This window comes from Phascolarctos cinereus, unplaced genomic scaffold, assembly GCF_003287225.1.
Source record: "Phascolarctos cinereus isolate Bilbo 61053 unplaced genomic scaffold, phaCin_HiC Scaffold_8;HRSCAF=390, whole genome shotgun sequence".
NCBI classification, from domain to species: Eukaryota; Metazoa; Chordata; class Mammalia; order Diprotodontia; family Phascolarctidae; genus Phascolarctos; species Phascolarctos cinereus.
The window spans coordinates 3,084,400-3,105,640 of NW_027556291.1; the positions used below are offsets into that span (position 1 = coordinate 3,084,400).

Sequence of the window (21,241 nt, forward strand, 5' to 3'; positions counted from 1 at the left end):
CTGGTGGCCTGGGCAGGCCCAGTTCAGCTTAGGAAGAGCCCATCTGGGGGGCATGGGTAGGACAGCAATGGGAGAGAGAGGGTGAGTAAGACAATCCCTTGGATCTTGTGGCAAGGTGCAGGAAGAAAGAGTCTCACTGCTACCTCTCCTCTGGCTGTCTTCTGGATTCCAGGGTTCTAGGGAGGGGGAGAGAGAAGTGCTCCCTCTTACCTCCCCACGGTTGTATCTAGTAAGAGAGACAGAGACAGTCTTCCTCCTTGTCTTCTTGTCTCCTCTTGGGCCTGCTGGCTGGGTTCAAGGAAAGAAAGATGGTTAACACTCACCCTTGTCCTGCTGGTCAGGCCTAGGAGGGGTGCTGATTCCCCATCTATTTTCTAGACATCTCCTTACTGTAGTCTTGTTTGCTGGGTCCAGGGGAAGAGGAAGACAGGGAGAGAGAGTGTCTCCTTTTCCCTTCTGGTCATCTTGTTGCCATGGTCCTGCTGGCCTGACTGGAAAGGAGAAAGCAAGTCTTTCCTGTCACCCTTCACCTTCACCCCAACTGTTCATCTCTTTTCTGTGGTTCTGCTGGCTTTGCAGAGAGAGGCAGGGAGAAGCAGAAGGAGAGGGAGAGAGAATCATCACTTTCTCTCTCATTCTGTTGGCTGGGCCCAGGGAGACCAGTTTTCTTTCCCTCAGCTCTTCATCTTCTTGCTGTGGTCTCCCTGACCTTAGTCTGGAAAACAGAAAAAGAAAGAATCTTTTCCTTCCACCCCCAATCCCACCCTCTGCCTCCAGTCCAGGTGTTCACTTCTTAGCTATGGTCCTGCTGGACTGGCCCTGGGAGAGACAGAGAGGTTCTTACTCCCCTTCTCCGTTTTTCAGAATTGTTTTTATTCTGAACTTAAAACACCCAAAATAAGGATGGATTCTATATGAAATCATGAACCCCAATTTCATACTGCTTGATTTAAAAAATATAATAAATTCCATGTTACTTTCAAAACTGTACTACTTGTCTGATTACTTTTTAACTTCCTTCTTTTCTGTTCATTTAAAAATGTTTCAATGCTCCTTTTATTTTGGCATTACTATTGCTAATCCCACTGACCCCCAACTCTGACCAAAATTTTAAGAAATTTTTCATCAAATAAATCTAATGAATTAAATAAAATGAATCCACACAGTGCCCCCCATATCTACCTGTCCTTTCCTCAGTCTCTTACATATCCTTTCTTTTTACTCTTCCTTGTTTTTTTACTTTCATTTGTCGTTGCCTCTATTAATCTCTAATAACAACAATTTACATGGTGCTTTAAGACCTGCAAAATGCTTTATATATTAATTGCTCCCCCCCCAACAACCTTGTGAGCAAGGTTCCACTATTATCCTCATTTTACAACTAAGGAAGTTGAGGCATGGAGAGATTAAATGTCTTCTCCAGAGTCACACAGATAGCATCTGAGGTAGGATTTAAAGTTAGGTTTTCAAATTTTGCTTGCATGCATATATATTTATGCCTTGTTCCCTAACCTGTCCCTCATTCTATCGATCTCCACTTCCTCTGGTTCCTCCCTCCCTCCCTCCCTCCCTCTGCAGGTCTCTAAAACCATACATATCTCCTCTTCTAGGTCTTTCCTTTTATCTATCTTACGCTCTCTTGGTCTCTCCAACCACAAACCTGATTTTAAGATTCTCTGAAGCATCTGTTTCTTACAGTCCATGTTTCTCCATTCATTCATCAATAACTGTCTAGGTCTCTCCATTTATTCTACCCTCACTGTATGGTTGTTGTCCTTCATTCTCAAAGAGGACCAAAATGATGTTACAATGTTGGAGTACAAAGGTACAGTGTGTCCAACTGTGGCTGATCAGACCAAAACAAGCTCAGAAGGCTCTACTACAGGTCAGGCACAAATAGTCCATATGAACATTTGGAGTGGTTATGTCTCTAAATCTGTACATCTCACATTTCTTTTGAGCTACTGCAATTCTGCTTCAATCACAGAGCACAGCACCTTCTTTGATATGGGCATGCCATGCTGGGTACACCCTAGCCAGTGTCTCCCATGTCACATAATTGATTCCAAAGTTCTTCAGAGACCCCTTCAGAGTGTCCTTGTATTGCTTCTTCTGACCACCATGTGAGCACCCTCCTTGTGTCAGTTTTCCATAAAATAGGTTTTTTTTAGGCAAACACATTTGGCATTCAAACAATGTGACCAGTCCATCGGAGTTGTGCTCTCAGCAGTAGAGTTTGAATGCTTGGTAGTTTAGCTTGAGAAAGGACCTCAAGTGTCTGGTACCTTATCTTGCTGGGGGATAATCTCCTCTTTCCATATAACTCAGAAAATCTCAGCTGCAACAGAATCAGCACCAGGCACTTTGCCACATGAGAGGTTCTGAATGGCATTCAAAACTTCTTCAGTTGGAAATTTGTCTAGAGAAGGATTGACTTCAATGTGAAGTAGACGGTTAATGGCTTCAGCATCGATTGATGACAGTCTGTTGACAACACTATGGAAATGTTCAGCCCATTTCTCCAGGATCATGTCCTTATCACTAATCAATGTGGCTCCCTTAGCACTGAGTGGTTGACATGCACCACAGGTCTCTGGCCCATAAATACCCTTCAGGGTATCATAAAAGTGCTTTGGATTGTTACTATCAATGTTTAAACGAATTTCACCTGCCTTCTTACTGAGCCAAGAATCCTGCATCTCTCTAAGTTTCTCTTGCACTCTACTTCTGATGGAATTAAACACGGCTTCCTTAGAGATAAATGAATTATCATGCTGGTAAACCCTGTGGAGTTATTGGTTTTCATTTAGCAGCTTCTGAATTTCCCCATCATTTTTGTCAAACCAGTCTTGATGTGTGTGAGTATTCTGACCCAGATGAGTAAATGCAGTTCTGTACACCAAATCTCTGAAAGCTGTCCACTCCTTTTCTGCTCCACTGTTGCTAACAGTATGTTTGTTGGCTCAACTTTCCCTCCAAGTTAGCAATGAATTGTTCCCACTCAGAGAAGTGCTCTAATCTGTTGACATTAAGCCTTCTGGTAGTTGTTTTTCCTTGGGGTCACCGATTGTGTTGAATGATCAGTCCAGCACTCTGTGCCACACATCACCTTCCTCACTCTCACATCCTGTCTGTCTCTTCTCCTTACAATGACATTGTCTATTAAATGCCAATGTTTGCTGTGAGGATGCATTCATGAACATTTATTGAATTTAGGCAAATGGACGATAGTGTTGGCAATGAGAAGGTCATGAGATGCACAAGTCTTCAGTAATAAGTGACCATTGCTGTTACTGTTTCTGCCATTCCTCACAAGGACTCCCTGCCATGTCTGGTAGTCTGTGCCTACTCTTGCATTAAAGTCACCCAGAATTATAAGCTTTTCCTCTTTCAGCACATTGATAATAAGGGTCTCCAGATCTCATAAAATTTTTCTTTGACCTCATCATGCACTGATGATGGTGGTGTGGCACTTTCCTGCAAGTGGCAATCACATTGTCATGAGCCTGTTGGTCACTCCTTTTGGTAGTCATACAAGCTTGTTGACTAGATTAGTGTTGATTGCAAAACCTACACCAGCTTCTCTGTGGCCACTCCAGAAAAACTTGTATCCAGCTCTGACTTCAGTAAGCTGGCCTTTATTTGCCAGCCTTGTTTTACTCAGGGCTGCTATTTGGATGTGATAACTTCTGAGTTCTCTGGAAACAAGAGCTACTCATCTTTCAACTATACTGGATTTCATGTGGTCCATAAGCATGTGTACATTCATGTATTGATGGGTGAGTAGAATAATCTTTGCAGGAGTTTTTGTACATTTTTTTGTGTTTCTACTGCAGGGTGGGATCCCCTGCCTGCCTCGGTAAGAAGGCCAGGGCTGGGCAAAGCAGACAATTTTTAGGGCACCTTTTCTAGCCTCTTCCTCCACACCAGGAGATGAGCAGTGTGTTCCTTAAAAGGCTTCTCAGACACTCAGCCAAATCCTACTGCTCCTGCCACTGAGAAGACAATCCTGTGGCCAGGGCTGCCTGTGTGCAGTTCCCAGTATACCTGCACCTGCTGCTTCATCACTTGCCTGTCACCACAGGATTTTGAGATAGGTAAAATGGTAAAATGGTGACATCTTTTGATTTGTGCATAAATTGGATTTAAACAAGGCAGAGTTGCATGAAATCATTGGCCTCCTTCTGTTGTCCAGAGTCATCACAGTCCAGTGGCAAGACAAAGTCAGTATGACTGGTGATAGTTTGGGATGCAATGAATGGCCTTGGTGTCTTTGATGTCTAACCAAGCTTTAAGTGCTACACAGCGCCTCCTTCAGCTGCCTTCATGGCCATTGGAACAAACTGTTCTCATCCACCCAATTCCATCAGAGGAAGTCTTCACATGCTTGGGGTGGACACCCCTCCCCAACTCACCAAAGGGTTTGAGACCCCTCAACCTGACTTAGCCCATCACCTGAAATGGTTTACTGGGGTATGGCTACTGCACATGCTACAGCTTCTTGGAGCCACAGGTGAGAGTTGAGTGGATCAGGTAGACACCAAAGGTAGAAAGCAGCCCTGAAAAGGGCTCACACCAGAGGCAGTAGTCTTCCCTGAACACACTCTATTACCTTCCCCCCCCCACTGTATAAATTTCATCAACACTCCACCACTATTGCTCACTATTTAAGTTTCTCCATTCATCCATCTCTCACCTTCTAGGTTCTTACAACCATTCATTTCTACATATCTTTCTAATTTGCCTTGATTCTTCTATTACTCACTGTCTACATCCCACTGCTTACATCTCCACATTCTTTCATCTCTTAGTGTTTAGATCTCTATAGCCATCCTTCCTTCTGTGTCTAGTTCTCTATAGATATCTAAATCTTCATGTCTACATCTCCCCAATCATCTAACTCTCTCCATCTAGTCCTCTCCATTCATCTGTCTTACTCAGATCAGGTTTCTTCAACCATTCATCTCTCATGTTGTCTTTCTACTTACCCCTTTCATCATTTATCCATCTCAACCTCTTCAGATCTCTATAACCACCAGAATTTTACTGTTTAGGTCTCTCCAATCATCTTTCTGTGGCTCTCAACATTTTCTATTCATACATCTCTTCCTGTCTGGATTTGTTCAACCTTTCACATTACTGGTTTCTCCAACTATCTACCTCACCCTGTCTTGGGCTCCCTATTCATCCATCTTGTCCTGTGAAGAAACTCTCCAGAACTACACATTTATCCTTATCTAGGTCTTTCCATTCATCCATCTCACATTCTCTTGGTCTCTCCAACCATAAAGTTCTGATTTTTTCAGGCTCTCTAAATTACCTATTTCTCGCAGGCTATTTTTCTCTATTAATCTGTACATAACTGTTTAGGTCTCTCTATTCACTCAATCTTCTCAGTATATATCTCATGAAAGCTTTATCCCTCATTAGTGAGGTGTCTCCATTCATCTATTTCTCAGGGCTTTAGTCATTCTCACCATCTAATTCTTGCTGTCTACATCCCTCTAACCATTTCACTCTTCCCACTTATTTCTTGCCTTCTATCCATCTCTCAGTGACTAGGTCTTCAAGACCATCTATTTCTCACTTTTTAAGTCTCTCCATTCATTCCATTGTTTCCACTCATAATTTAGGGAAGGTAGGTGGCACAGTGGATAAAGTGTTGGGCCTGAAGTCAGGCAGACTCATCTTTCTGAGTTCAAATATGACCTCAGACATTTACTAGCTGTGTAACCCTGGGCAAGTCAACTTAACCCTGTTTGCCTGAGTTCCTCATCTGTAAAATGAACTAGAGAAAGAAATGGTGAACCACTCTAGTATCTTTGCAAAGAAAACCCCAAATAGGGTCACAAAGAGTTGGACACAACTGAAATGACTGAACAACAACATTCATCTACCTCTCATTGTCTGTGTCTTTTCATTCAGTCACCTCTCAGTGTCTATGTCTCCTTAGCCTCCCAACTCTCCCTATCAGTTCTTCTCCATTCATTCATCTTACCCAGTCTCTTCAACTATCCACCTTCCATATTAATGATCTCTTCCATTTATCCTTCTATCCATTCATCCCTCGTGCCCTCTCTGGTTCTCTACATTCAACCACATCTCACCATGTCTCTCCAACTATCTTTCTTTGTTTCCCTAAGTTTTCCATACACGTATCTCTCCCTGCCTTGATCTTTTCAACCATTCTCTCAAATTACAGGCCTCTCCAATAATCCATCTCACCTTGACCTGGCGTTTTCATTCATCCATCTCTCCCTGTACAGGTTTCTTTACATGTCTTCCCATCTTTTTGTCTCCACTCATCCATTTTCCCCTGTTTCAGTGTTTATGACCAATTTCTCACTTTCTAGGTCTTTTAATTCATCTACTTCTCAGTGTCTACATGTTTTCATTCAGCTACCTCTTAGAGTCTAGGTCTCTCTAATCTTCCAAGTCTCCCTATCAATTCCCTTCCATTTATCTGTCTTACCCTGACCTGCTCTCTTCAACCATTTATCCTTCATGTTAAAAGTCTTTCAATTCAGCCCTCTCTGGGTGTGATGGATAAATCCACATCTCACTGTCTGTATCACTCTAACCATCCTCTGTTTCTCTTTTCTATTTAGATATTTCTCCACGTCTTGGTATCTTCAACCATCCTCTCCAATTATTTGTTGCTGTTCTTTAGTCATTTCTAATTCTTCATAATCCCATGGACCATACTGTCCATGGGGTTTTCTTGGCAAGGATACTGGAATGGTTTGCCATTTCCTTCTCTACTGGGTTATGGCAAACAGAGGTTAAGTGACTTGCCTGGGATCACACAGATAGTGTCTAAAGCTGAATTTGAACTCAGGTCTCCCTGACTCCAGGCCCAGTGCTCTATCCACTGAGCAACCTAGCTGCCTCTGTTATAGGCCTTTCCAATAATTTTTCTCACCTAGACCTAGTGTGTCCATTCATTCGTCTCTTTCTGTATTAGTCTCTGACACCATGCATTTCTCCTTATCTTGATCCTTCCCTTCATCCATCTCTCACTCTCTATCTCTTTCTAACCATAAATATCTCACTTTTTCAGTCTCTCCTAATCATCCATTTCATTTCTCACAGGCTATGATTCTTATTAGTCCAAACTTAAGTGTTTAGGTCTTTCCACTCATTCAATTTTCCCAATACACATCTCATGAAAGCTCCACACCTTACTAGAGAAGTATCTCCATTTACCCATTTCTCGGTGTCTCATTCTCTCTAACCATCAACTCTTCCCATTTATTTCTCTCTGTTCATCCATCTCTCACTTTCTGTTTTTACCACCATCTAATTCTCACTTTCTAGGTCTCCCCATTTAACCATCTCTCACTGTCTGGGTCTCTCCATTCATCCATTTTTTATCGTCTAGGATGTCTTTCCATTCAGTCACCTCTCAATGTCTAGGTCTCTCTTGTCTTCCAACTCTACCTAGCAATTCCTCTCCATTTATCCATCTTACTCTGACCAGGACTCTTGAATTATCTGTCTTCCACGTTAAAGGTCTCCATATGCATCCCTCATTCCATTCATCCATCACACCTTTTATGGGTCTCTGCAACAATCCACATCTCACTATGTCTTTCCAACCATCTTTTTCTATTTGCCCAGGTTTCTCTCTTTTCACTGTTCTTCCTGCCTTGACCTCTTCAACCTTCTTCTCAATTTACATGCCTTTCCACCAATCCCTCTCACCCTGATATGATGTGTCCATTCATCCACTTCTCCCTGTATAAGTGACCATAACCATTCACCTCTCCTATTCTTGGTCTTTCCTCTCATCTATTTCTCACTCTCTACCACTCTCTAACCATAAATATCTCACTTTTTCAGTATCTCCAAATCACCCATTTTTCACAGGCTACATTTCTCTATTAATCCATCCATAACTGTTAGATCTCTGCATACATCTAGCCCTGTCAGTATAAATCTCATGAATGCTCCACACATCAGTAGTTAGGTCTCCACATTCATTCATCTCTCAGGGTCTTGGTTGCTTGAGCCAACCAAATCTCACTATCTATATTTCTCTCACCATCCAATTCTTCTCATATAGTTCTCTTCATTCATCCAACTTTCAGTTTCTTGTTCTTCATAACCACGTACTTCTTACTTTATAGGTCTCTCCATTTATTAATCTCTCACTCTCTAGGTTTCTCTTGCAATCCAATCTAACACACAGTAGGTGTCTTCAACCATCCATCTATCATGTTATCTTACAGGTCTCTCCAATTATATCTCCCTCCATTCGTGCTTCTCACCCTCTCTAGGTCTATCTCCACCATCCATCTCCCTGTATTCATCTACATCTTCCTTTACTGGACTCCACAATCACACATCACTCTTTTCCTGTGTCTTTCAAATCATCCACCATTCTCTCTCTTGATTTTGCCCACCATCTATATTTGACTATATTGCTCACTTCAGATCATCCATTTCTCACAATCTATGTTCCTCCATTCAATTATCAGTGACTGTCTAGATTTCTCCATTTTTTAATTCCACTCCTATTCTGCATGTCTAATCAAAGTTATTTACTTATCTCTATTGATCCATCTATTAGAGAGTAGGTTTGTCTAGCCATTCAACTCTTTACATCTCTACTTCTCTCCCACTATCCACATTATCTACATTCATCTACCTCTCATTGACTTTGGCTCTCTAACCATTCAACTTTTCCTCTCTATTTCTCTCAAAACCTCCCCGTCATCCCATTTAGATCTTCTGCATTCATCTCTCTCACTGCCTAGTTATTTCCCACTATTTACCTCTACTTATCTAGGTCTCTCCCTCCATTTAACTATTTCTCACTGTCTAGGTGTCTCCATATCTTCGTTTCTTCCTCTCTAGGTACTTGGAACTTTCTATTTTGACTTACTTATTTCTCCATTCATATACTTCACAACATTTCATTCTTTCCATTCATTTATCTGTCACTTTTGAGCTCTAACATTGCAACTCTCTTACTTGGGTCCTCCACTCACAGGTGTCTCAGTTCTTGTTCTGTCTAAGCATACAAGTCTCAGCATGGTAATTTCTCCATTCATTGATCACTCATCTTCATGGTTTCACCAACTAGTGATTCCAGCCTGTGCTGATCTCTACATCTATCCATGTCTTCTTGCATGTGTTTCCTCCATCCATCTTCTCTTTTACTCTCTGCGTTCATGCATTTGCCCTTCTATGCATGTTCAAAATCATATCTCATTCTTTACCTGAGTCTTTCCATTCATCTATCTTTCATTCTCTTGATTACCCCCACCAAAAATATCTTAATTTTGTGCTTTACTCAAATCATCCATTTCCCAGAGTCTATGTTCCTCCATTCATTCATCAGTGACAAAGTTTCTACATTTATTTAATCACATCCAAACTCCATAATTCTAATAAATCCTTCAGAATCTGTTATTTATTTCATTCCATTGATCCATCTCTCAAGTAAGTCTTTCTAGCTATCCAAATCTCCCTCAACAATTCTCCAACTTTTCACATTCTTTTCATCCAACCATCTTGCACTGTCAAGTGCTCTCTATTCACCAAACACACACACACACACACACACACACACACTCTCTCTCTCTCTCTCACTCCCTCCATCTTTTCAACTATATACATCTTTCCATCTAGTTTTGTATGTTCATCAATCTCTCACAATCTAGGTCTTTCCAACCATTCATCTCTACTTATCTAGGGTACATACTTCAATAAAACTATCACTAACTCAGTCTTTCCATGTTTACATTTATGCCTGACAAGGTCCTGTCAAATTTCTATTTATTTTTGTTTATTTTCCTACGATAAACCCAGAACAAAAGCCCGTTTGGACACAGGGCTCCAATTATTGCTAGAAATCACCAATAAGTCCTGGCCCTGGATGCATAGTTAGGGAGAGTGGCAGAGAGGAAAGCTTGCTAGCATTCTTTGAGATCTCATTTAACTACACCATACCTCTCTGGTTATCTCTGTCTCTCTGGGAAACCACCTCTGACTTGGTTCTCTTTTTCCTACATTTCACCTCTCAGTGACTACTGCTCTCCATGCAGCTTTATCTCTTACTTCACCTACCTCTTCACTCATGACCATTTCACTAGCAAATTGACTCTGACTCTCCAAATCCCTCCAACCATCCATTCTCTCAGCATTTAGGCATCTCTCCAAGATGAGGCTACAAAGGGTCATCTCTGCTTCCACATGGCCCTCCCTCCATTTGACATGGTCTAACTGTTGAGGGCTCCCTGCAGGCTCATTTCTGCCTCACTTCATCCTAGCCACCTTCTAGAAAACATGACTTCTCCTTCTCCCATTCAGACACCTCACACTGACATTCTTTCCCTTTGTTGTCCACTTACCCCACTAGGCCCTTCCATGCTGTGCCCCTATTTCTTGGACTCTTCCCCAACCTGTCCCTTCTGTTCATCCCTTCAGGGAACCACATGGCAAATAGCTGGCTTTTCCCTTCCAGGGTCTCTAAAAGTCCCAACTTCCCCACACACAATCTCTGTTCACTACAAGGCATCTCTCAGTGTCTAGGCCTCTCCTCACCTGCTGCTCTAGCGCATCCCTTACCTCTGTCTTCATCCCTCCTGGCTATCCACATGCTCTCCATCCATCCATTTCTCACTCACCACTAATCTCCTCCTGTACTGCTGATCCTTCCATTCAGCCAGCAATCTCATCCTAGATTTTCCATGCCTTTGTCTCTGCCTTCCTGGGTCCTTTCTACCTTCTACCTCAGGCTCTCTATATTTCCACCTTGCTACAAATCACACGGTTGGCTTATGGCCTCTGTTCTTGTTGTCAATCAAGCCTTCCCACACATCACTCCTCCCGCTTGCTTCTAGTCTGTTCCTTTGGGACACTCAGTCCATTATGCCATTCACGCGTACAATTTTCAACCAGTTTGGCTCTCCATTTGTCGAGTTCTAACTTATGCTATTTCTCCATACACAAATCTCTTTGGCACTACAACTGATTGCTCCATGCCTCTGCCCCTCCATGCAGGCATTTTTAGAAATTCACCTCTCCCTCCCTGTGTGCTTCTGACTAGACACACACACACACACACACACACACACACACACACACACAGAGCCTTCTCCATGCATCCAGTTCTCGCTCACTCCCTCTGCCCAACCACTAATCACTTGCTCCCTTCCATCTGGCCATCTCTTTTGGTCTCTCTCTTTCAATGCCTTCATCTCTGCCCCTCTTGCTCCTTTCTCCCTTCTATCTTACTTTCTTCAGGTCTCCCCATTCAGGTCTTCCACAGCCACTCCTTTTCTCCCTTCCTTAAAATTTCTAAGAAATCTGACCTTACTAGACACCTATCCCTTTGCTTAAGCTCACTTCCACAAAAGCTCTCCCTCTACCAGTTCATTCAGACATCCATTTCCCAGACAGCTGCTCTTCCCATTCATCCATTCCTAACTCCATTGCTCCATACACACAACTCCCTTCACTACAATTCATTACTCCATGTTGATGACTCTCCCTGCATCTGTCTCTCGATAACACTTCACCTTTTCCCGTCTGCATCTTTCTGCCTATCCACTCCCTCTCCATCCATCCATTTCTCACTCACTCCATTTGCCAACCAGTCAATTGCTTCCTGCCTGGGCTTCCCCTCTGATGTGACCTCCACTTTGGGCCTCACTTTTGGGATGTTGTCATCTCCCCCACTGTCAGGCTTTTCTACCATCTAGCTTAACTTAACTTACGTTCCCACACTCACACACCTCCAACTGTTCCATCCTTTCCCTCCATAAAAACCTCAGTCTCTTACTTTCAACCTCTCTCTTCCTTGGACTCTCCTCTCAAACGGCTCTCAAGCTATTCTTTCCTTCAGGCATACATGTCTCAATCCGCTCATTGCTCCCTTCATTCATCTCTAAATTCCTCTGTTTCACCATGCACAGTCCTCTTTCTCTACACTCCATCCCTCAGTGTTCATGACTCCTCAGCTTCCTGTCTCTACCAATTCACCTCTTCCTCTCTGCAGCTTTCTAACTATCTACATGCTCTCCAGACCACCAGTTCTGAGTCACTAGCTCTACCAATCCATTCATCTCTTCCTCTTTGTGATGCTCCTTCCTTTTAATCATCTGTCTCTCTTTCTAAGTGTTTTTATGTCTTTATCGCTATCATTCTGTGTCCTTTCTCCACCATTATATATCACCTTCTCTTAGACTTGAGATTCATCTCCTTTTCTACAAAATTCCAAAATCATACTTTTTTCCTCATCTGAATCTTTTAATTTTCCCATTTTTCATTCTCTTGGTCTCTCCCACTTGCAACATCTATCTTTCCCTCTCTGTTTAAACCCTCCATTTCTCACACTTTATTTTCCTTTATTCCTTCATCATTAACTACCTAATTCTCCCCATTCATTCAATTGCACCCTCACATCATTCAAATGTAATCATTGCTCAATAACCCACCATTTTCTCTCAGTCATCCTTCTCTCCATTCATCCATCTCTCTTGCAATTCACTTCTCTCTCTTTACATTCCTGAAATTATCCATACTTTCTCTATTCATCTTCTCTTTTATTTGCTCTTCTCCATCATATATCTTGACTAATCTGGGCTGCTGTTGAGGGCCAGCTCTAAAGAGTCAGATCTGGGTTTAAGATCCAGGACAGAGTTTGACTCTTGCCCAGTCTTAACCCACAGGGCTCAATCATTTAGGATGCAGGCTCTCCAAATCTCTCCTGCAAGGGAGGCTCCCTAAACATTCCTTTCTCACTCTTTGAACCTTTAGATTTATACACCACTCCTCTACGCAGGTGGCACCAAAGCGCCTGGGAAAGCCTTGGAAAATACAACCCAATCTAGGAACCCTGATAACGAGGAAATGTATGTTGTCATGTCCTCAGCAGCTGTTTTGGGGAGTGTCTCATGGGGAGGATTCTTTGAAGTTATGTTAGGTTTTTGCTATGTATGCTGTACCCTCAGATGAACAAACTGGCTCAGTTCTTCACTGACCTGTCGGGCTCACGTCTTTCTTTATTTCGTGCTCACCCGTTCAGTGCACTACTTGATTGCTGGCAACAGGCTGCTTCTTCCATTCTACTTAGTCTCGCTTCTGCAGTCTTTTCATACCTTCCTCCCTTCTACTTTAGAAGTACCATCCATATGTCAATGTCTAGGACTCTCCATTCATACATCTTTACCTTTATTGGTCTTTCTATACCTCCATCCCTTATTCTCTAGGTGTCTCCTACAATTTCTTAATATCCATGTCTCTTCATTCAATTGCATCTCACTATATATTTCTTATCAGTAATAAATAGCTCACTATTAAGGTCTCTCTCATCATCTATTTCTCCTTCTCTATGTCTCGCTAACAAAAAGGTGGGGAACCTGTGGCCTTGATGCCACATGTGGTCCTCTAGCTCCTCATGTGAGGACCTTTGACTGAATCCAAACTTCACAGGACAAATCCCCTCAATGAAAGGATTTGTTCTGTAAAACTTGGACTAAGTCAAAAATCCTCACCCAAGGACCTAGAAGGCCACATGTGTCCTTGAGGCTGCAGGTTCCCCATCCCTGCTTTAACCATTCATTTTTTTCCAATGTCTCCTCTACTAATACACATCTCACTGTCCAAAACACTCTACTCATAAAACCATCACTGATATATCTCTCCACCCATCCAACTCTACTTTTCAAGGTGTCTATAACCCTACACATTTCCTGAAGTCTCTCCATCCATTCATCTTTGCCTTACAGTTTTCAGTATTCACCCATATACCACTGTCTAGTTCACTCCATTCATTCTTCTCTCAATTTGAGGTGTCTATAGCCATCCCTTTTTCTCCCTCTAGATGTCCTTCTAAACATTCATTTCCCCTTAAGTTTCTGTTCATCTATCTCTCACTGTTTAGGTCTCCTGAATGATTCATTCATCCCTTTCAAGGTCTCTCTATTCATCCACATCTCCCTAATTCTCTCCATAAATCTCTGCCTGAGTCTGTTAAATCATCTATTTCTCATGGTCTCTTCTTCCTTTAGAAATCTCTCACTGTGTAATACTCTACAACCATACATCTCTCACTCTGTACCTCTCTCCAGCCATACATCTTTCACTTTCTTGGTGCCTCTCACTATTCATTTCTTACTTTTCAGGTTTTTCTATTAATCCATATCTCTCTATTTTCAACAAACCTTTTCACAAGGTCTGACAATTCATTCAACTCTCCCTGATCCTTTTAGGGCTGTTCATTCATCCATGTGTTTCTGCATTGTTATCTCTCCATGATTAGGTCTCTCCAGGTATTCATACTTCCAAGTCTAGGTCCTTCCATTAATCCATCTCTCAATATCTAGGTCTCTTTAAACAATGCATCTCTCATAGTCTACCTCTCCATTCTTCCATCTCTTCTCATCTAATCTCTACTTCCATTCATTTCTGTCTCTCTGGGTTTCTTAAACCATCTATTTCTCCTTGACTAAATTTCTTCATTCATACATTCCTCAATGCACATCTGTCAACGTACATGTTTTAAGTTTTTCCAATCTTGCTCTTTTCTTTCTCTTGTTCTTTCCATGTACACATTTCTCATTCTCTTGTTCTCTGCAAGCATCCAACACTCACTCTGTAAATTTCTCCATTTATCTCTCTCTCATTGTCGAAGTCTCTCCAGGCATTCATCTCTACTTGTTTAGGTCTCTTTAGTCAATCATTTCTATCTACAAACATCTATGTCTCATTATCTATGCTTCTCCATTCATACATGTATCATTGTGTAAATCTCTCCAGCTACACATCTTTTACTCTGTATGTCTCTCCAACTACACATTTTTCATTCATTTGGTCTTTCCCTCCATGCAATTGTCACTTTACAAGTTTCTCCATTTATGCCTCTCTCACTTTTGGAGTCTTTCCAATCATCCATGTCTCATTCTGTAAGTCTCCCAAGTAATTAATCTTTAACAGTCTTGGTCTGTCCACTGATCCATCTCCCATCATCTATGATTCCTCACGATCTAAGATTCCTCAACCTATAACACTCTAATTATCTATATTTCTCCATTCATCTGTCTCTCCCTGTCTTATTCTCTCTGTGCATCCATTTTTCCTCCAATAAGGTCTCCACAGCCACTCATCTCTACTTTTCTAAGTCTCTCCATTCATCCATCTTACACTGTCTAGGATTCTCCATTGATTCATTTTTGTCTTTTCAGGTCTCTTCTACCACCTGCTTCTCTTTGTTCTTGCAATTACACATTTGTTACTGTTTACATCTCTCCAACCACACACACCTTTCTGTTCTCTCTAATAAAAGCCTCTTCCTCTTGATTTTACCTCATGTCCATGTCTCACTGTGAGAATTTATCCATTCAACCACCTCTCACTATCTGGCTTTCTCCACCCATGGTTCTCTCCATGTTTTGATCTTCCCATTCATCCATTTCTGCCTTCTGGGTATCTTCAACCATCCAACTCTTGCTAAGCTTCTCCATTCATCCATATCTCATTGTTTATGTCTCTTCAACTATTCATATTTCCCTATTGAGGTCTCTTCAAAAATTCATTTCTCCCCCTCTAGTTCTTGCCATTCATCCATTTTTCATATATATATATTACTCTTTGATAAAAAAAAAAAAACTGCTGGGAAAACTGAAAAAGAGTATGGCAGAAACCAGGCATAGATCAAAATCTCACACCATATACCAAAATAAAGTCAAAATGGGTTCATGACTTAGATATAAAGGCTGATACTGTAAGCAAAGTGGGAGAGCAAGGAATTGTTTACCTATCAGATTTATGGAGAACAGAAGAATTCACGACCAAACAGGAGATAGAGAACATTACAAAATGTAAAATGGATAACTTTGATCACATTAAATTGAAAAGTTTTTGCACAAACAAAGCCAATGCAACCAAGATTAGATGAAGAAAAGTAGAAAACTGGGAAAGAATTTTTACAACCAGTCTCTCTGAAAAGGACCTCATTTCTAAAATATATAGAGAATTAAGTCAAATTTATAAGAATACAAGTCATTCTCCAATTGATAAATGGTCAAAGGACATGAACAGGCAGTTCTCAAATGAAGAAATTAAAGCCATCTATAGTCATATGAACCAAATGCTCTAAATCACTATTGATTAGAGAAATGCAAATCAAAACAACTCTGAGGTACTACATTACACCTATCAGATTGGCCAACATGATAAAATAGGAAAATGATAAATGTTGGAGAAGATGTGGGAAAATCGGAACACTAATGCATTGGTGGAGTTGTGAAATAATCCAACCATTCTGGAGAGCAATTTGGAACTATGCCCAAAGGGCTATAAAAATGTGCATACCCTTTGACCCAGCAATAGCACTTCTAGGGCTATATCCCAAAGAGATCATACAAATGGGAAAAGGACCTACATGTACAAAAATATTTATAGCACCTCTTTTTGTGGTGGCAAAGAATCAGAAATTGAGAGGATGTCCATCCATTGGGGAATGGCTGAACAAGTTGTGGCATATGAATGTAATGGAATACTATGGTGCTATAAGAAATGATGAATAGGCAGACTTCAGAAAAACCTGGAAAGACTGGTATGGTCTGATGCTGAGTGAAATGAGCAGAACCAAGAGAATATTGTACACAGTAACAGCCGTGTTGTGCGATGACTAATATTAATAGACTTAACCCTTCTCAGCAATACAAGGATCTAAGACATCTCCAAAGGCCTCATGATGGAAAATGCTATCTACATCCAAAGCAAGAACTATGGAGTTTGAATGCAGATAGAAGCATACTATTTGCTGTTTTTTTTTTCTGTTGTGTTTTGTTTCCTCTTTCTGGTGGCTCCTCCTATTGGTTCTAATTCTTCCTTATGATATCACTAATGTGAAAATATGTTTAATTAGGAATGCATATGTATAGCCTATATCAGATTGCGTGTTGTCTTGGGGAGGGAGGTGGGGAGGGAGGGGGAGGAAAATTTAAAACTCAAAAGCTTATGGAAGTGATTGCTGATAATTCAAAATAAATTAATTTTTTAAAAAAGAAAAAAAAATCATTTCTCCCTCTCTAATTCTTACCATTCATCCATTTTTCTCAGTCTAGGAAACTTCAATCATCCATTTTTCACTATCTAGGCTTTTCCAATTCATTTGTCTCTCCTTGTCTTATCTCTTTATTAAGCCATCTCTCCTTGACAAGATCTCTTTTTATCTAGGTCTCACCATTCATCTATCTCCTACTATTTCTATGTCTTTCCAATCAATAAATCTTTAATTAAGTCTTCAAACCATCCATTTTCTATTGATTAAGTTTCTCAATTCATCCATCAATCTTGCTCTCAGTCTCTGCAGTTAGCCATTTCTCCCTACCTAAATCTCTTCATTCTTCTGCCTGTGAGTATCTAGGTCTCTCCTTGGATCCATTTTGTCATATATTAAATGGTTCTCCATTCATACATTTTTCCATATGTAGGCTTCTCACCCATCTCGCTTTCACTAGTCTCTTTGACTGTCTGTATCTTCCTGTCTAATTATTTGTAATTATCCATCTTAACCTGGTTAGTTCTCATCCACCTCGTCCTAAGTCTCTGCCATATGCATCCCTCAGTGTCTGAGTCTCTCCAACCATCATTCTCTCTAGTTCCCTTCATCTATTTCTGCCTACCAGGGTCTCTCCAACTATATACCTCTCACTTTCTTGGTATCTCATATCATCTATGTCTTGGTCTTTAATCCCATTCATCTCTCACTTTGTAGATTTCTCTATTTATGTGTCTCTCATTTTCTGGGTCTTTCCAATCATCCATGTCCCATTCTGTAGATCTCTCAAGTCACTGATCTCTCCCAGTCTTGGTCTGTCCATTGATTCATCTCTCACTGCCTAAGACTCCTCAAACCATAGAGTTTTATCTAGATTTTGCCATTCACTCATCTCTCCCTGTCTTAATCTTTCCATTTACTCATCTCTCCTTGGTTATGTCTCCACAACCATGCATCTTTACTTATCTAAGTTTCTCTATTCACTCATCTTTCACTGTTTAGGTCTCTTTATTCATCTTTTTCTACCTATCTGATCTCAACACTCTATCTCTCCTTGTCTATGTTTCTCTTTCTAATTTTTATTTTTCAAGTAACGGGTAGTTTTAAATTAAACTATTGCTTCTACCTCCAAACCTACATTGTACAAATTAAAAATAAAAAATAAAAGTAAAATTCCTCAATATATATCCACATGGTTTGGCAAAATAAATCCTCATATTAACCACGTGTGAAAATGTATATCTTTTTCTGTAGTTTAAGCTCATTACCTCTCTGTTAGGAGGTGAGTAGCAATTTTGTCTTCCTTCTTTTGGACTGGTGGGGTATTGTGTCAACTAGAGTCCAATAGTCTTTTCAAATCATTTTTGTCTATTAAGTTGTTATCACTGTATACATTATTCTGCTTGCTCTGCTTACCTCCCTCTGAATCAGTTCATAAAGGTCTCCCTAGTTTCTTCTGAAGTTGTCCATTCATTATGTCTTAGGGCAAAATAATATCCCAATTATATTATCATATCACAATTTACTTAGCCATTCCTTCAATAGGAAGACTTCCCTCTTAATTTTCAATATTTGGCTACCATAAAATGTACTAGTGTAAATATTTTTGCACATATAGATACTTGTCCACTTTCTTTGATTTCTTTGACATTTGGGCCTACTAATGGTATAGCCATAACTTTCTAGGCTTTTATAGTTTCAAATCGCTTTTCAGAAAGGCTGGACCAATTCACAGCTTCCTCAACTATACAACTATATACAACTGTATATACAACTATATACAATTATACAACTATACACTTCCTCAACTATAGCTATAAAATGTACCTATTTTCCCGTATCCCCTCCAACACTTGTCATTTTTATGTCATTTTTGCCAGTCTGATAGATGTGAAGTAGAACCTCAAAGTTGTGTTAATTTGTGTTTCTCTAGTTATTAGGGATTTAGAGCATGTTTTCATATGATTGGTAATAATTTGGATGTCTTCCTTTGAAAACTTCATGTTCATATCCTTTGGCTATTTATCTATTGAGTAATGACCCTTGATCTTAAAAATTTGAATTCTTTCCTTATATATCTTGAAAATGAGACCTTTATCAGAAAAGCTTGCTACAAAGGTTTTTTTTTTCCAGTTACCTTTTTCCTTTATAACTTTTACATTAGACTTGTATTGCAAACCCTTTTTTTCTGATATATTTACAATTGTCTATTTTATTTTGTGTGATCCTCTCTATTACTTGTTTCATCAGGAACTCTTACTCTATCTATAGATCAGAAAGGTAATCTCTTCCTTGCTGCTCTAATTGTTTTTGATGTGACTTTTTCTATCTAAATTATAAATGCATTTGGAGCTTTTCTTGGCATATCGTGTGAGGTATTAGTCTAAACCTAAATTCTGCCAGATTGCTGTCTAGTTTTCCCAGCATATTCTGTCAAATAGTGAGTCTTCCCTCCAGCAACTGAGATCTCTTTAGGTTTATCAAACACTCCACAGCCATATTTTTTGGCTTCTCTATATTGTGTTCCTAATCTGTTTCTCTGATCAACCTCAAACTCTCCCAAATCATTTTAATAATTACTCACTTATAGTGGTACTGATAGACTCCTTTCCTTCCCTTCAAGATTCTTGATCTTTTCTTCTCACACATGAATATAGTTATTTTTTCTAATTTTGTAAAATATTCTTTTGGGGAAATGCTTAGTACAGCACTAAATATGCACATATTTAGTATATTACAATAGATAGTATTGACATATTTATCATATTGGGTAGTCTGTATTTATGCAAGAGAGTGTTTTATTGTTCTATTTGTCTAGTACTTTGGAACACACGGCCAAGTATGTTGTAGTTTTGTAGTTATTTTGAATGTAATTTCTCTTTCTAGCTCTCCTTGCTGGATTTTGTTGGATAGAGAGTGAGAGCAAGAGAGAGACTAGTGACTTATGTGGATTTATCTTATATCTTGCAATTTCGCTGAAGTTACTAATTTAATTAATGTTGTAGTTGGTTCTCCATGGTTCTCTAATAAGATATATCTCTAGCACTATATAAATGGTGGTGGTGGGAATGGGCTTCTTTACTTTATTTCTGACTTTACTAAAAAGGCATCTAACTTTTTGTCTTTCTATATGTTGTTTGCTCTTGGATTTAGATATATACTATGTACTATATTTAGGTCTATTTATTCCTATGATGTCTAGAGTTTTTAACAGAAATGAGTGTTAGATTTTGTTAAAAAGTCTTTTCAACATCTCTTTACATATTCATATGGTTTCTATCATTTATATTATTCTCATGGATTACATTTGTATTCTTCCAGCTTGAACTTTCATACATTCATACATCTCTCCATCAGTCTTTCTGAACATATACCTCTCCTTCATATTGATCTCTCAATGCAAAGGAGTCTCATGCTCTTGGTCTCTCCAAGGATCAAAGACTCAAATTGTAGATTTCTCCATTTATCCATATCTCACTGCCTAGATCTCTCCAACTATCCACTTCTACCTCCCAAGGCCTGTCAATTCATTTTCCTCTCCCATTTGGGGTCTGTCCATTTATTCATTTATCTTTTAATAGATCTCTATAACTATCCATCCTTATTTAATTAGGTACTGCCATTCATCCATCTTTCTCCATCTCACCATTTATCCATTTCTACCTGAGTCTTATGAACCATGTATCTCTTCTTGTCAAAGTTTACATATTCATTGCTATTTAGGTCTCCCCATTCATACACCACTGACTCTTTAAATCTCTAAAGCTATACATCTTTGTTTGCCTCTCCACTGAATGTCTCTCACTCTCGTGGTATCTCCAATATTTTGTACCTCTTATTTTCTAGTTCTCTCCAATCATGCTCCTCTGTTGATTCAACAATCAAACATCTGCACTCTCTTCACCTCCTCAAAATATTCTACTCTCACTTTGTAGATTTATCCATTCATCCATCTCTTAGATTCTGGGCCTTTCCAGCCATCCAACCCTTCCTGTATAGGTTTCTCCATTTCTACCTGTCTGGGTCTTTTCAACCATCCATCTTTCACTGTCTAGGCTTCTCCACTGATGTGTCTTTTGGTGCCTAAATCTCTGCAACCATCCATACTTTCCTGTTGAGGTCTTTACAACTATTTATTTCTCTCTCTCTGGTTCTCTTCCTTCATCAATGTTTTTATGTCTAAATCTCTTCAACAATCCATCTCTCATTATCTAGGTTTTTCCA

At 40.0% G+C, this 21,241-nt stretch overlaps 1 long non-coding RNA gene across 1 annotated transcript in view; it reads right to left on the minus strand.

The window, feature by feature from the left end:
- Positions 1–6: 6 nt before the first annotated feature.
- Positions 7–21,241, minus strand: part of LOC144454982 (uncharacterized) — a 28,426-nt gene continuing 7,191 nt past the window's right edge. Inside the window, exon 3 of the long non-coding RNA XR_013483569.1 lies at positions 7–715. This is a non-coding gene — a long non-coding RNA (uncharacterized LOC144454982). The remainder of the gene's footprint in view (positions 716–21,241) is intronic.